Raw genomic sequence first — 14,202 nt, 5'->3', positions numbered from 1 at the left:
TCTTGGTCACCTCTTCTTGACTTGTGTGTCTTTAGCCACCAGGTAAGCCATATTTGTAGAAGTGAAATAGGATCCACTGCTTCTCTTATGTGTCTGAAAGGAGCCGCGGTGCTTCTCGAGGAAACGAGAGGGTTATTTATAACAGCGGCAACTCACTTCGAGTTCTGTGGTTTACTTTTACGATTAAATGCACATTTCTCAAGAGATATTTCCCCTCTTGCAGTCAAGAGATCACTAAAGATCACTAAATCAACTTAAAGCCCACAAATGAGTTTGTTTTAATTGGAACAAGCTCGCCGTTGCAAACTAAAGTCTCGTTTTCTTCCCTCTGTGCCGCTCCAGCCACATGGCAGGGAAACATACTGCTCTTTATTTTAGGCGTCGAGAACACAATTCTCAGTCACATGCCATTACAACCAGAAGTTTATGCAAGTAGTTTTTAATAATATCCCCCCCCCCCCCCCTGCTAATAGTGCTCTTCAAATCAAACAGATTGGCACTATAGCTCATTAAAACGCCACAAAAGAGATTGTGAAGTGTACCGAGTAGGCAGAGCTGGACTCAAACGTGAACTGACTCCCACTTACTTGGAAGGACAACAGCAGTTTGGAAATTGTGGCGACTAACAACCCGATTGTAAATCTTGGCAAATAGGGTTTCTTGTCTGGCTCGTTTTGGAGAATGGGGCATCTTACATTGGCAAAGTCGCCGGTTCCCCCCCCCCCACACACACACACTTTCCACATCAGAGAGTCTCTGGAGGAAGAAGATGAACCCCAAGTTCCTCCCAGCACGGCAGCCATTACAAACATGTTGCTGCAGAAGCAGTGACAAAAAAATGCTGCATTAGTGAAATCTATTTACCTTTAATTGCGTATCAACCTTTCTTTTTCAAGTCGGGTCATGAAAGTTGAACTTTGTATATAAACTGCCTTGAATCTATCGTCTCTATCTCTATCGTCACCTCTCCGACGCGTTAAAAGCCATACAGACAAACCTGCGGGGGTCAGAACCGGCCCACCAGACGATCTAATCCGGCCCACCATGGGATTTTTGAAGTGTGAAGTATAAAAATGAAAACTGACAAGAGGCTGATCTAAAAACACTCGATTGGCAAAAATGACATTCAAAACCACCCTTGGTCAGAATTTGACTCCCAACATTAATGCATCTGTGGAGGTCACATGACGCAACACCTTTCACAGTAAAACAACGAGTCCAATTTATGTGAAGTGATACTTTAGACACATAAACTCAAAGCAATTTCCAGATGATGACAAATTGTTTTAATCCTGAATAAAAGTATGACATCCAGACACAGGTGACTAAGGGCTTTTTTGTGCTTTTTTTTGCAAACATAATAGTATCTGATTTCCTTTAATATGTATATTTCAGAATAGACTGGCAAATTCTTGCAGTTACAAAAGGATCAAAAGAAGGAAAGACTTTGACATTTGTCCATATCTGCAGTTTAACATGTTCTGTTTGACTTGTTCGGCCCTCCAGAGGTCAGATTAGGGTGGATGTGGCCCCTCAACTAAAATGAGTTTGACACCCCTGCTTTAGAGCCTTAAACTAGTTCGGAAAGGAAAAGTGTGGCAGCGGTAAATTTGTCTTTGTCTTGAATGGAATTGGGGGGGAAACTGGATCGTGGAGGGACCTGCTGGGTGGGAGGTGGTGAGTGATCGGTGACAGCCGTAGGGTTTGCTAATACTCTGTGGCGGGAGGCCTGTTTCCATTTCACAAAACACAACCGAAACCTTGCGGTGGAGTCCTGCAGATGCAGTCGTTTCTTTACCTTTGTTTTCGTAATGTTTGCCGTCTGTCTTCTCGCAAGCTCTCTTTTGTGCGAATGTGGATAATTATTAGTGTGTTATGAATGCAGGAAATTGAGGGTTTTTTTGGGGGGGGGGTACCGCTTAGGGACACGGGCTGTTTTTGTGCGGAGGAAAACACAAACAGGAACTTGACTGGGGCTGTTAGAAAGCCTGCCGGCGGTAATGAAGACGCAGCCGAATGTGAAACTTCCAAAATTTGCGAACAAAAGCGGCACAGAGCGAGTGTTGTGTAAAACCACTTTGCACAGCTCAGTGAGCACAACTCTGACGGGCAGGAGGAAGTGAGGAAGATAAACGCTGTGCGAGGGAGAAATTAGCCTGCAGATGTTGTGCCTTATTCAGCGACAAACCACAGATGTTCTCTATAAAAAAAAAACAAAAACCCAAGTTTGTAAAATTAAAGGAATTCCACTTTGCTCAGAGGCTTATCTCTATCCAGAGGCTGTTGTTGGGTCTGACATTTTCCTGCAAGGGCAACAGCCGTGCCTCCATCTTCCTCCTCCACGAAGGATTGGAGGACGATTCCTTTGGGCAATGAGAAATCATAAATATTTACCTACAGCAAGCAACAGTTTGCACAAGAACATTTAAACTGCTAACATTCCTTTAGTAAGTCTACAATAATTGTACTACAAGACTGACGCAGAAAGTGTAGCTGTAACTTGACAGGGTTATTGTTATTTTTGTTCTTGTCATAGGTTGTAGTGGTTAGGACTCTTTTTTTCCCCCTGTTGTGCACCAGATATTGATAAATCCGTTGACGTAAAGTCTGAGTTAGATTGTTCAGTCACTCATAGTGAAAGTGGTGGCTGTCAAACAGTCATAAACCGGCTCGCAAGAGGCTCAAATCAGACCAAACCACTGAAGCAAATTGTAAAAATCTCAAGGAAAGCATCGTATTTTCAGAAGAATTCCAAAGAGTGGTGGACACAACACAACACCGAGACCTGAGCTGAGACATCGATGCTGCTGCTCTGAAAGTTTACTCCCTTGAAGCAAAAATGCAAACAAGAATTCATCTCAGAGTCAAAGCCATGGTGTCAGGGTGAGTTCATAAAAACATGCATAATGCAACAGCTATAACAAGTTTATTTATTTATTTATATCATCATTTCAAAAAAAAAAAATGTGTATTTTGCACAAGGAGATATCATTAAAATTGAGATTGTGGTCATTTTCGATGGTAATTTTCCAAACGTATAGACATTTTCATCACATATAGTCTGTACATAACAGAAAAACTTTAACGCTTAAATCTGAAGGTCATTTTGACACTATTTTACGGGTAAAATGGGCTGAATGTGAAAGGGGAGTTTTAACCTGCTGATGTTTTACTGCTGCAGGAGTCATTCTGTGTGATCGGATTTGCGTTAAAATACATTCACAAGATACATTTGTTTATTCAGTCTTCCAGTGAACTAGTGTTATGAACTGTTGAGTGATACGGGCATATCGTCTGCATAATAGTTGAGCAACGATATGGATAAATATACCTGATGAAGGGAAATCCACTTTCTTTATATCTGCACATAACTCATTGGAAAACAAGCTACAAGCCTTGTAGTCTTGACAATATCATCAGATGTCAGACAATAAATGAAATACTAAACTCCCCGCGTGAAGAATTGTTGCATTCACTCTCCAGATATGACTCAGACAATATTTGAATCCGTGGATGATATGCCTGTTGCTTTAAATTTGGGGCCACAGATGAAGCTCTCTGTAACAACAGGATGTGAGATTCCTGACTTCAGCATTGCACCAGAATATGAACCCTGACCGTGGCTCCAGTTCATAAACGGCTGGCAGGGTGTTCCCTGGGTGGGACAACCCCTCAAACGCACTGTTGCGACAGGCAACAAATGTCTGTGTGTGTCACATTTGATCTTTTGCAACTCGGGTTGCAACACCAGGGCTGCCCATCAGTCAACCGGGGGCTTGAAGGGGGGAAGCTGCGTGAGGAGATAATCCACAAATGGAGGCCGGAGCTGGATGTTGAAGGAAAAAAAAAAAAAGTAATGATGCCGTGGTCGTCACATTTAGGAGAAAGGCCGAACGCAGTGCAAGAGCGTGTGTGATGCGGAGTGTGGACACACGCCCCTTTTGCCACATTTGACATAAACATACCAACACACCCTTCCGGTATTTGTTGTGGAGCAAACGTTCACATCTGGTAAGGAACGGCAGACGTTTGAGCAGGAAGCCTCCAAACAAAGCTTAGAAAACAATCTGATACAATGACACAGTGTGTGTGTGTGTGTGTGTGTGTGTGTGTGGGTAGGGGTCAGGAGGAGGTGTATTGTATTGAATATACAGCAGTGCCCTTTGAGCCTCCCACATGACACTTTTTTTTATTTGAAGTCGGAGATGTGAGATATGAGAAGGTGCCAGATGTGGAACAGGATGCATGGCTTGTCTTTCATTTCGGAGGACGTAATAAAACATTAGACTCTGGCAGCTGCTGCGTCCTCGTAAGAAGCGAGTAAAACATCGCTGTTCTTTTCAGTCTGTGTCAGTGAACGAGCACCTCTTAACTCCTTCAAAGCTTTCCGAGGAACACTCCACTTCTTCTCAGACATGTTGCAGTTTTTGGTGTTTTCCGTCAATACCCCCCCACCCACCCCCCCAATCGTCTTGTTTCTTCAGCCAGCCCAATCTGTCTGCGTTTGACTGAGCTGGAACGCACTTTTCCTTCCCTCCCAGTCTCTTTATCTATCATCCTCCATCCCTCCCTCCCTCCCTCCCTCCCTCCCTCCCTCGCTCGCTCCCTCCCCGAGGAGCAACCGTAGCCGCTAATCTCAGTTTGCAGCCGGTGCCCCCCCGCCGATGTGGCATTCTGCGTGTCCAAGGAAAAGGAAACGTTACCCTTCCTGCTCCCAGTGCCCCCGCAGCCTGTAAATAGTGCCTTCCACCAGCTCCCCCACCTACCCCCCCGGGAGAACTATATCTGTCCCATCATGCAGCACCCGAGCTACAACTTCCTGCAACAAACGGAGGGGTGTCGGGCAGCAGATAAGGCGGGAGTATCATGTGAAAAAGAAAGGTGGGGGTGGGGGTGTCTATGTGTTTACCATCTGTGAAGGAGAGAATAATGAGAATTCATCCCACTCACTTTGTCATCTTTTGTCAAAACTCCCAGATTCATCTGAAGAAGAGGCGAGTGTTTTTTGTTGGGGCTCTCCTGCCTGATCTTCTTTCCTCCCTTTAGTTCTGTGAACAAATTGTGACCACAGGAGGGTAAAACTAGAGTTGTCGCTCTGTCGTTTAACTTCCCAGCACGTAACTGTGGCATGCTAAACGCTACATGCTACATGCTACATGCTAAACACTTTCAGGGCTCCCACAAGAGGGATGCAAAATGCTAAATATGATTAAAGTATGACTGATGCACTCATTAACAGCGAGCTCGGTCCACAGTACACATGGTAGCACGCAGCTGGATGATACACACTACCCTCTGCGTTGTTGCTGCTTGCTATGCTTTTACAAGAGAACATGCGTTACGTAATCATAATAATAAGTGCTCCTATTGGTATTCAGCAAATAGCTAAAGAATAGCACTCATACTCTAAAAGTGCAGTCATACTTTAAAAAGTGGTATTGATGCATCCCTTGATAAAACTATTAATTATCTTATGAAAACAAACTCTTTTAGAACTGAATTCATTGGAAATATGATGGAAGCAAATCCATTGAAACCTCAGGTTTTCAACCTTCATTTCTCTAAATCTATAAAACAGTCGCAGCGACTGAAAACTACTTGAGATGAAGTGTGTGTGTGTGTGTGTGTGTGTGTGTGTGTGTGTGTGTGTGTGTGTGTGTGTGTGTGTGTTTGGAGAGCCACACTTTTAAAACCCCTGATTTATTCTCTCTTGTTAAAAAAACATTGCTCTGTCAGTTTATTTAAGGAAGTACATTGACTGGAAATGTTAATGTTAATGACAAAGTTCATTTTAAGATGGAAATCAAAGTCTGCTAGTTGAAGAAATTGTTTTGCTGACTTCACTTAGAACCTTTTGAAAGATGCACTCCGAAATGTGTTGAAGAATCAGACCATTCGATGTCTATAAATGAGAAGTTTGATCAGAAAAGTGGTTGCATAACATTTCACAGTCAATTCTACATTCGCAGGAATACATATATAGTCTCATATTTGCATATCTACTATGATTTGTTTCAAAGTCCTTTAACTTCTGCCACCATAACTTATTCTTTGAAGAAACTTCATCAGATATGCATTTGAAGTTTTTATATTTGCCTCATGCAGCACTTGAAGTTATAAACTATTTGTTGAGTTCGAAAAGCTTCAGCAGGTTGTGTTTGTTATTCTGAATCTACTTGTACTTTCTGGCTTTGGCACACGATTAAAGGAAAAACCCATTGACAGCGCAAATTATACTCAAGAGTAAAGTGAACTGTGGGAAAATGGAAAATGGAATAATAACAGTGAACAGGATAGAGATAAGAGGAAAAACACAGTCTGTCACTGAAAGAAATGTGGTTAATGGGAAATGTTTTGCTTTTTTTTTGTTTTTATAAAGAAAACCAAGCACAAGGTCGAAATTGTTATATTGTTTTTACTCATGGCCACAACCTGAATACTACCAGCCTGTAATCATGGGGAATCACTTCATATAGAAGTTCTGTACGATTTGTCAAAAACAAACTGCCTAATACCCGTTAAGATTTTCTGTGGTTTCAAACAGAGAAAATAACAGCAGATTCTTATAATTGATCGCACAGATTTCCAGTCATACTACAATCTAATTGAATTTGAAGGCTGATTAGCGGTTTATTATGCTGCTGAAAGAGCAGGTACATAGACTGTCCCAGTCCAGACGTGGCTCTCCAGCACCTGAAAAGGGTTAAAAATAAAAAAAAGGCGAAATAGGTAAACACAGAATTACACAATTAATACAAAATAAAAAAAAAAATACAAGAAAAACTGAAATGGCTACAAACAACTTGATTAAAAGGAAAAACAGCTAAAAAGGGTTAAACAGTTTAGATTCCTAAACCAGCTTAAACTGAGAGAACAAAAAAAGTCAGAATCAAAGAGCGAAAAAGAGTCAAAATGTTTGAAACTGTTAAAAACCTGTTAAAATGTTTACATTCTAAATTTTACTACTGAAACTTCAATACAACCAAAGACAGTTAATGCAACACGAGACAGGGTTTTTCCAGAAATGGTAAAAATATACAACTTCATGCACTGTGTTATCATGAAGAAGTTTACCATGTTAACATTTGATATGATAGGGAAAAAAACATCTCCTTTGGGCATAAAAGTTGCAGACCTCTAATCTCAGTCAGGTTGGTTTTATGTGTTAAAGTCTCACTGACATGAACATGAAGTTTTCGGAGTAGAACTTTAACCAGCCGAGCTCCAGCTGGTCTTCTAATCTCAAGCTTGCTGGGTTCATCTCCCTCTTTGCACGTTCCAGTGTGAAGCACTGATACTTGTACTCCTTCTTTAAAAAGTGGTATTGGTGCATCCATGGGTCAGATCCTTATATATGACCAATTTATTCACTTTCATTACAAAACCTTCAACAATGCTTCCTTGTCAGCACTTTCCACCAGTCATCCATGACGTTATGTTCCCCTATCGATGCAACTGGACCTGGTCTCACGTCTGGGAAGAGACTGAGATGCCTCCTACATGGACAAATGAGAATATGTGTAGACACACAATGACCACTGACCGGTGGAGTGAATAACACTGATTATCTCTTCACCGTGACACCTTTCAGCTTAGGTGATATATTTGGCAACATTTCCAAAGTGTGAAATTTAGAAAGCAAGCCTGAGTGTTTGAGCGAGTTTTGACCAAGACCAGTCAGATCATCTCCTCTCATTCATACACATTGTCCCTTGGAGGGCAAAACGCACAACTCAAGTCCAGGAAAAAGGATTCAGACGGTGCATTGAGAGCACAAACCGAAAAGGTTGGGAGTAATCCAACACTCAGGCAGCAGGACAAAGGGGGAACCTGAGAAGCGAGGTTAAAAGGCAGGCATGGAGGTGATGTGGATAAGAGATGCTGGAACGAAATATGCACAAGATGCAGTGAAGTATAGCCTGGTCAGTGTTAGCATGAGAATAGATATAACCTCTTTGAACCACGCGTTATACTCATTCAATCTGAAGAGATTATCATATTTGACTTGAATAAAGGTACTGACTCTTTTCGTATCGTCTAATATTGGAGAATTTATTTGGGCATTAACTTGGATGAATCAAACAGGTTTGACAGGTGTATATCTATTACCTGCTATCGACTCAACATTGGTGTACTTAAATGCTTTGAATAGGCACTTTCATGAAAAACGCTAAAATAAAATACATGCTTAAATCAGTGGGCAACCTCATATCTATTAACATGCTGTTTAGCAAGTTTAATAAGTCTGTTTATCAGGCAGTGTGCTTGTAGCTGACGCCAGTGAGAAATGGGGGTAATTATAATTCATCCAGAGTCGGCGATGACCCCATTTTTATGGCTCCGCCCCCCTTCAGTGTGCCGGCGGTGGCCGAGGGAAAGGTCGGGAGGATTAACCAAGTCATTAGTAAACATCAGCTGAGGCTTTTACAAAACTGCTGATCCATTCACGCACTCAAGTCCAGACCAAAGTAGTAAAACCACCAGCAAACCGACGAAAAAAGCCTGGACGTCGACCACAAACCAAGCAAAGGTGTGTCGGGCACGAGGAAAACAACTTGTATGTGTGTGTTTTGGTGTCTAATCACAGTGAATACAATTATAAATTTTTTGGCTCATGGCTGTTGTCCATGAGGAACAAAAAAAACTAAACTGGCTTTTTTCTTAAATGCCAGGTAGAGAGGACGGGAGCGAAATCAATGGCTGCAAGGAGACTGCGCATTAGCATCGGGGTATTTACCAGCATAGAAATGAGCCCATTATGGAGACGTCAATAGCGGGATGAATGTCATTATCTGCTTGCGTGTCAATGTCTCATCATCAGTCAGTGCGGGTGTCAGTGTCAGGGCAGGAAAAAGCCGTGAAGATTTATACCCCCAGCTTGGCTTTAATGCCATGGAAAAAGCTGGATTTGGCGTGTTCTCGCAGCCTTTAGACATGAAAAGAAGAGGGTTTATTTCGTTTGAACTCCCAGTTTAATTCTGATCAGCTAAAAAGCTCAAAATATTTGCAATTTGAATGTTTTGAGTTTTGCTTGTATGATATAAACACTTGTTTTTGTCGCGATATTGTCTCATCAAGGCTCAGAATTAGAATTAGGTAGAACATGCAAACCCCCACGCAAAATAATGATGAATAGGATGAATAATTCCTATTATTGTATAATATACTATTGTTTTTTCTGGTTAACTAATAAATCCAGAGTTAGTGAACTGTTGGTTTGTAACCTGCCTCAGTCAGAAAACGGTGAACTCTCCTCTTAATTATTATAATTTTTTTCAAATTTAAGCTCACTGAAATAGGCCAGCAGGAAAAAAGCGTTACCATTTTTTGCAAACCAGATGACGGGTAATGTACAAATGCTTGCGGTTCATATCCTTTTTTTTTTTCAAGCAAAAAGCTGAAAAGTTGAACAAAAATCTATATTTCTATTATAAATCAATTTGAAATGAAAGTATTGGTGTTTCAGTTATATTCTTTATAAGTAGAAGACACGCCCTGTGATTTTAACCAGTATTTATTGTTTAAATAGGCCTTTACAGCTTTGTTCACATTTACCTTTCACTTATTTGCAACACATTTTGAAAAATGATGAATTTGAACTCAGTCATGTAAAGCAATGATCACTTTACAGAGAGATTTTCAACGTATTACCTGTTTTACAGCGCAAGTGATAAACAACCCATGTTGATTTTCATGCCATGTCTTTGATGTATAAACGAACACGTTATCATCGTTGCTATTGTAATACCAACAAAAAGACCTATTAAAGTTTTGCACTTTTAAAAACCAGTGCAAACATGATAATGTGCACACACACTGTGGAAGCGCCGAAGCACATTTACTGTGTTGGTGTAGAATACTTCATGTTTATTCTCAGAGATTGATGAGCAATACATAATAGGATTTACTGTGTGTCACTTTTTTTCTTCTTTTTTTTGCTCTATCTGATTTAATAACTTTAATGAACTTAATATCTTCCTCCACCAACGTGTCCGTCTCCTCATTATAGCTCCATTCAATCACTTCACGGTGAAGACAAGTAAATTAACACAGAAGCAATTCAGTTTCAATTAGACTGCTCTTGTGGAAACGGGGTCGAGTGCACGGAAAACCATGGTGTCACATTTCTCAGTAATTCACCCGCAGAATGCACACAAAGTGGCAGCACAATATTATTGTGTGTAATCTCACACTCACGCTGCAGGATCCCAGTAAATCATGCCTTGACATTAATAATATTATGAATATTTTACTTTCTTCTGCTACTGCGGGAACTGCTGCATTTGACAAACTAGGCGTGTTCAAACCTCTGTGACAGTGTACACACACACGTGTCAGAAATGGCGAACCATTTTAATTTCTATGGTCAAAAATTCTTCAGGCTGCGGCAGCTTGGCGAGAATCTGATTGTTCGGCGTGAACAGGAAATGACGTGTAACTCTGCTCAACAGGCTGCAATGGGCCTAAAAATGTGTAGGTTTAATCAAAGACCTCTCTCAATCAAATCCATAAGCCAATATCCATACACTGAGATAGCGCCTCCTGCTGGCAACATGAAAAGCATGTTTGGACGGACAGACACAAGGCACAGAATTTGACATTTTTGACACCTGGGTGTCACAGTTAGCCCACATTTCCAGCGCACTCTGACCTGCACCAGACCTCAACATGCACCACATTCCAACCTGCGTGGGTGTGAGAGAACCGATTCAACGCCGCTTCAATTAGAATTGCAGCAGGAGCCACAAAACTAGAAAGCACCTGGCTAGACTTTCGTATAAAACACTATTTAAAACTTTGTCTTTTCTAGTTGGGTGTCTGTAAAGTGAGAAACGAGGAGAGCATAAATAGTTGCAATGTGGCTGTCGAGCAGGAAGGATGTGACCTTTTCACTGGCCAGTAAGGCAGCGGCGCTCTGCGGCTTCAGGATTGACCAGGCACCCGTCAGCTTCCCTTTATCCCCGCTGTGCCCCCATACCGCCCCCTAATCTGGCTGATCGATGGCCCCGGGCCGCCGTCACCAAGCAACCAAAGATGACACCAAAGCGCTCCCGGTGTGCCGCTACTTAACAATCAATCCGCCCGCTTCACGGCTATAGAAACAGTGTCGGAAATAACGCGGACGGGGGAAAACACTCGGAGAAAGGATAAAAAAAAAAAAAAAAAAGGCAGGAGCGGATAAATCAGTCTCGGAGAAAAGCCGCAGAATGAATCGCTCTCCGGGGTGAAGCCGAGTGCCCCCGTCAGCGGAGGTGATGAATGGCGTGTTCACGTGGAATAGTCAGATGGTATCACCATAATCAGAGCAGCCGCAGCCTGTGCTCCAGCTCAGACTGTAGTTAAAACCAGACACAGGTGGCACCAACAGACACTTTGCCCTCACATTTACAATCAGGGTAAATACAGTGATGCCCCTGCAGGAAAAAAAAAAACCCAACGGTGCTCGGATTACTCGATTTGAAGGATTGGATCTCAAAGTATATTCGACACATTTGGAAGGATTATCAAGTGTATTTGACATAAAAAACACAAGATATATCAATATATTTGACGCAATAATAAGGCGCTTCATACATGACTGCGGTGAGTGATGCGTTCAGGTGCTCGTTAACGTGTCGAAAACCTGCGTTGTGGCAATTTAACCAGCCGCGGGGCTCCTAGACTCGCAGTGCTATTGATATCAGTGCCATATAACACATTTTTAATGGATAATTAAAGGTTTTATTTCCTCCTCTGAACTGCCATAAGATCTGTCGCGGTCGCCGCCATCTTGGATGTTTTCCCTCCATGTCAAAAGAAGATCATTCCTCGTGAGAATAAAAACCCATATGATACGATACTGAATATATATGGACATACACAACATATATGAAACGTACTGTATATAAAATGTCGATTAGAAATAATATGTAAAGGTACATTGTACAGGATATATTTTCTCCCCAAAATCCTGAAATCGCATCCGTGGACGAGTTGTCCTCGAACCAAAAAAATAGGAGTCTCTCATCCGTGCTGTCAAAATGAAGACGTGGAAGTCATTCTGTCTGATCTTGATGAGTCTCTATTAATCATGGCTCTCATAAGATGGAAGGTCCGGTTCTATTCATGCTCTGTAAAGTGGTTGCATCTGTTTTCTTGGTGTGCAAATGAGATTAGATACAATCACATGCTGCAGTTGGCTGGTTGGTTGTTTTTTTAATTGTATTTAACATTATCAGGTAAATGCCACACAAAGGTAACTGTGTGGTTTGTGTTGAGGTCTGTGAAAAGTGATTCTTGGACAAAGATAGTTAGATAGACAGAAAGTTTACAATATTTTTATCCGTCCACCTTCTATGCTGCTTCCATCACATGTTGCTCTATTCATTCATTTCAATTGTAAAAACACGGTCAGCGAATCAGTTTCACGTCTTGTTTGCTTGATGATGTTTCACAAAGACGAAGGTAGAAGGATTTATCTACTCATTCACACATGTTGCAGACGTGTATTCTGTGTGTCATTCTGAGGGAGGTGCTGCAGGTTTTAGAGTTCGGCTCTGAAGCTGCTCTCTGGCTTGAACCGACTTCCTGCGGTGACCCCGGCGCCCCACCCCACCAACTTTCATGTCTATTTATAACCAGCGCTGCATCATTTGGGATCGCCCGTCACTTCTCTACACTTTATCTCCTCAGGCACAGATTGGAAGATTAATCCCACTTCCTCCTCATCAACATTGCTGCTCAGGGATTATAATTCCATGACTTTACCCCCCCCCCCCCCCCCCCCCCCCCCCCCAACATCTCTTTTCCATGTTCTCCTCCATCCCTGCAGAAGCGAGACAGCGCCGTGAAGCCTGTAATTGAGTGTGTCCACCCACCGTGCTGCGGCAGAGACAGTGCAGTGAAAGGCTTCATTGTGTCAGGAACAATGGATGCGTACACACACTCATCACGACCCTTCTGACACTCAGGGAGCCACAACATTCTGGAGCCATTAAGGCGATGGTGTTCAAGTGCGGGTATCTTGTTGCAGTGCTTCGCAGCCTAATAATGCCACCCGGGCGTCACATTAACTCATCAGCAATGCACAGAGGCAGAGCGATTGCGTGAATGCCGATTGGTGAAAAGTGAAAGGGACGACGCACGTGTTTTCGAGCGCTAAATAAACAGCATTTCAACGGCTCAGACAGGAACTGAGAAAAGCTGATGTACTTGGCTTTTTTTGCTCATCCTTTCATTACTGTGTACAACATGACATATGCAAACATGTCAAGAAGAGATAAATGGTGGTTTCCTGCTGATTGGGCCTGTGGTTTACTATCAGTCTCTCTTTAAAGCCACACGGCGGGGTGCCGGGTGTTCACCACGCCTCGCTGTAAAGTTCATGGTTGTGAAGAGTGGCTCTAAATGGGACCTCTGTAACTGTCACATAGCTGATATTTATCTCCAAGTTTTGTCTGCCGTTCTTTATCACTGAACTGATTCTTAATTTCTCTTTTAAGATTTTCTGCCGCCACCATACAGTGCTTTAACCCTCCCGGTGTCTTGAGGACAATTGAGACAATAAGGACATTAATGTCTCTTCTTTGGCCACTTTAACTTGTCTGTTAGTCAACTTCATATGGAGGAAATACTGCTTGAAAGCCTTGAGCAGTTTGATTTTGTTCGCCACAGGTCAAAGGTCAGGGCGGCTTCTTGATCGGGTGCCAGCTACATTTCACTGAATGGAAGTTGTTTTGCACCACGAGTGTGAAGCGTTGCACTTACAATTGTTAATATGGGTCTCGCTTATCAGAGATTAAAGAGTCCCAACAAAATAGTTCATCCGGGAGTGTCAGACATGAGGCCCGTGAGCCAAATCCGGCCTGCAAGATGCTTCAATCAGGCCAAAAAACACCAAGGTTTGAAAGAAAACGTTGATTTTTAACAGATAACGACACTGAGACCCGAGCTGAGGTGTCGGAGATGCTGCCATGTGCTTCTTCAAGTGGAACGCTTTCCGTCTCATCCTGACGTCTCTGTTTATTGAATTTTTTTTTTGGGTGGGGGGGTCAAACTGAGCTATCACGCAAGCAGTGGGTGACAGCGACAGACAGATCTGTGGAAAACAGCTCCACAGCATTACAGGCAGAGCAAACAGTTCATTACAGTTCGCCGCAAACGTCGAGCCTCTCTCAGCTTCGCTTTTACTCCCTTTTTGATCTCTTCCTCTCTTGTGTTTTC

This window comes from Blennius ocellaris (assembly GCF_963422515.1).
Source record: "Blennius ocellaris genome assembly, chromosome: 23".
Classification (NCBI taxonomy): Eukaryota; Metazoa; Chordata; class Actinopteri; order Blenniiformes; family Blenniidae; genus Blennius; species Blennius ocellaris.
The sequence above is the reverse complement of the archived record's forward strand: the minus strand, read 5'-3'. Positions refer to the sequence as shown.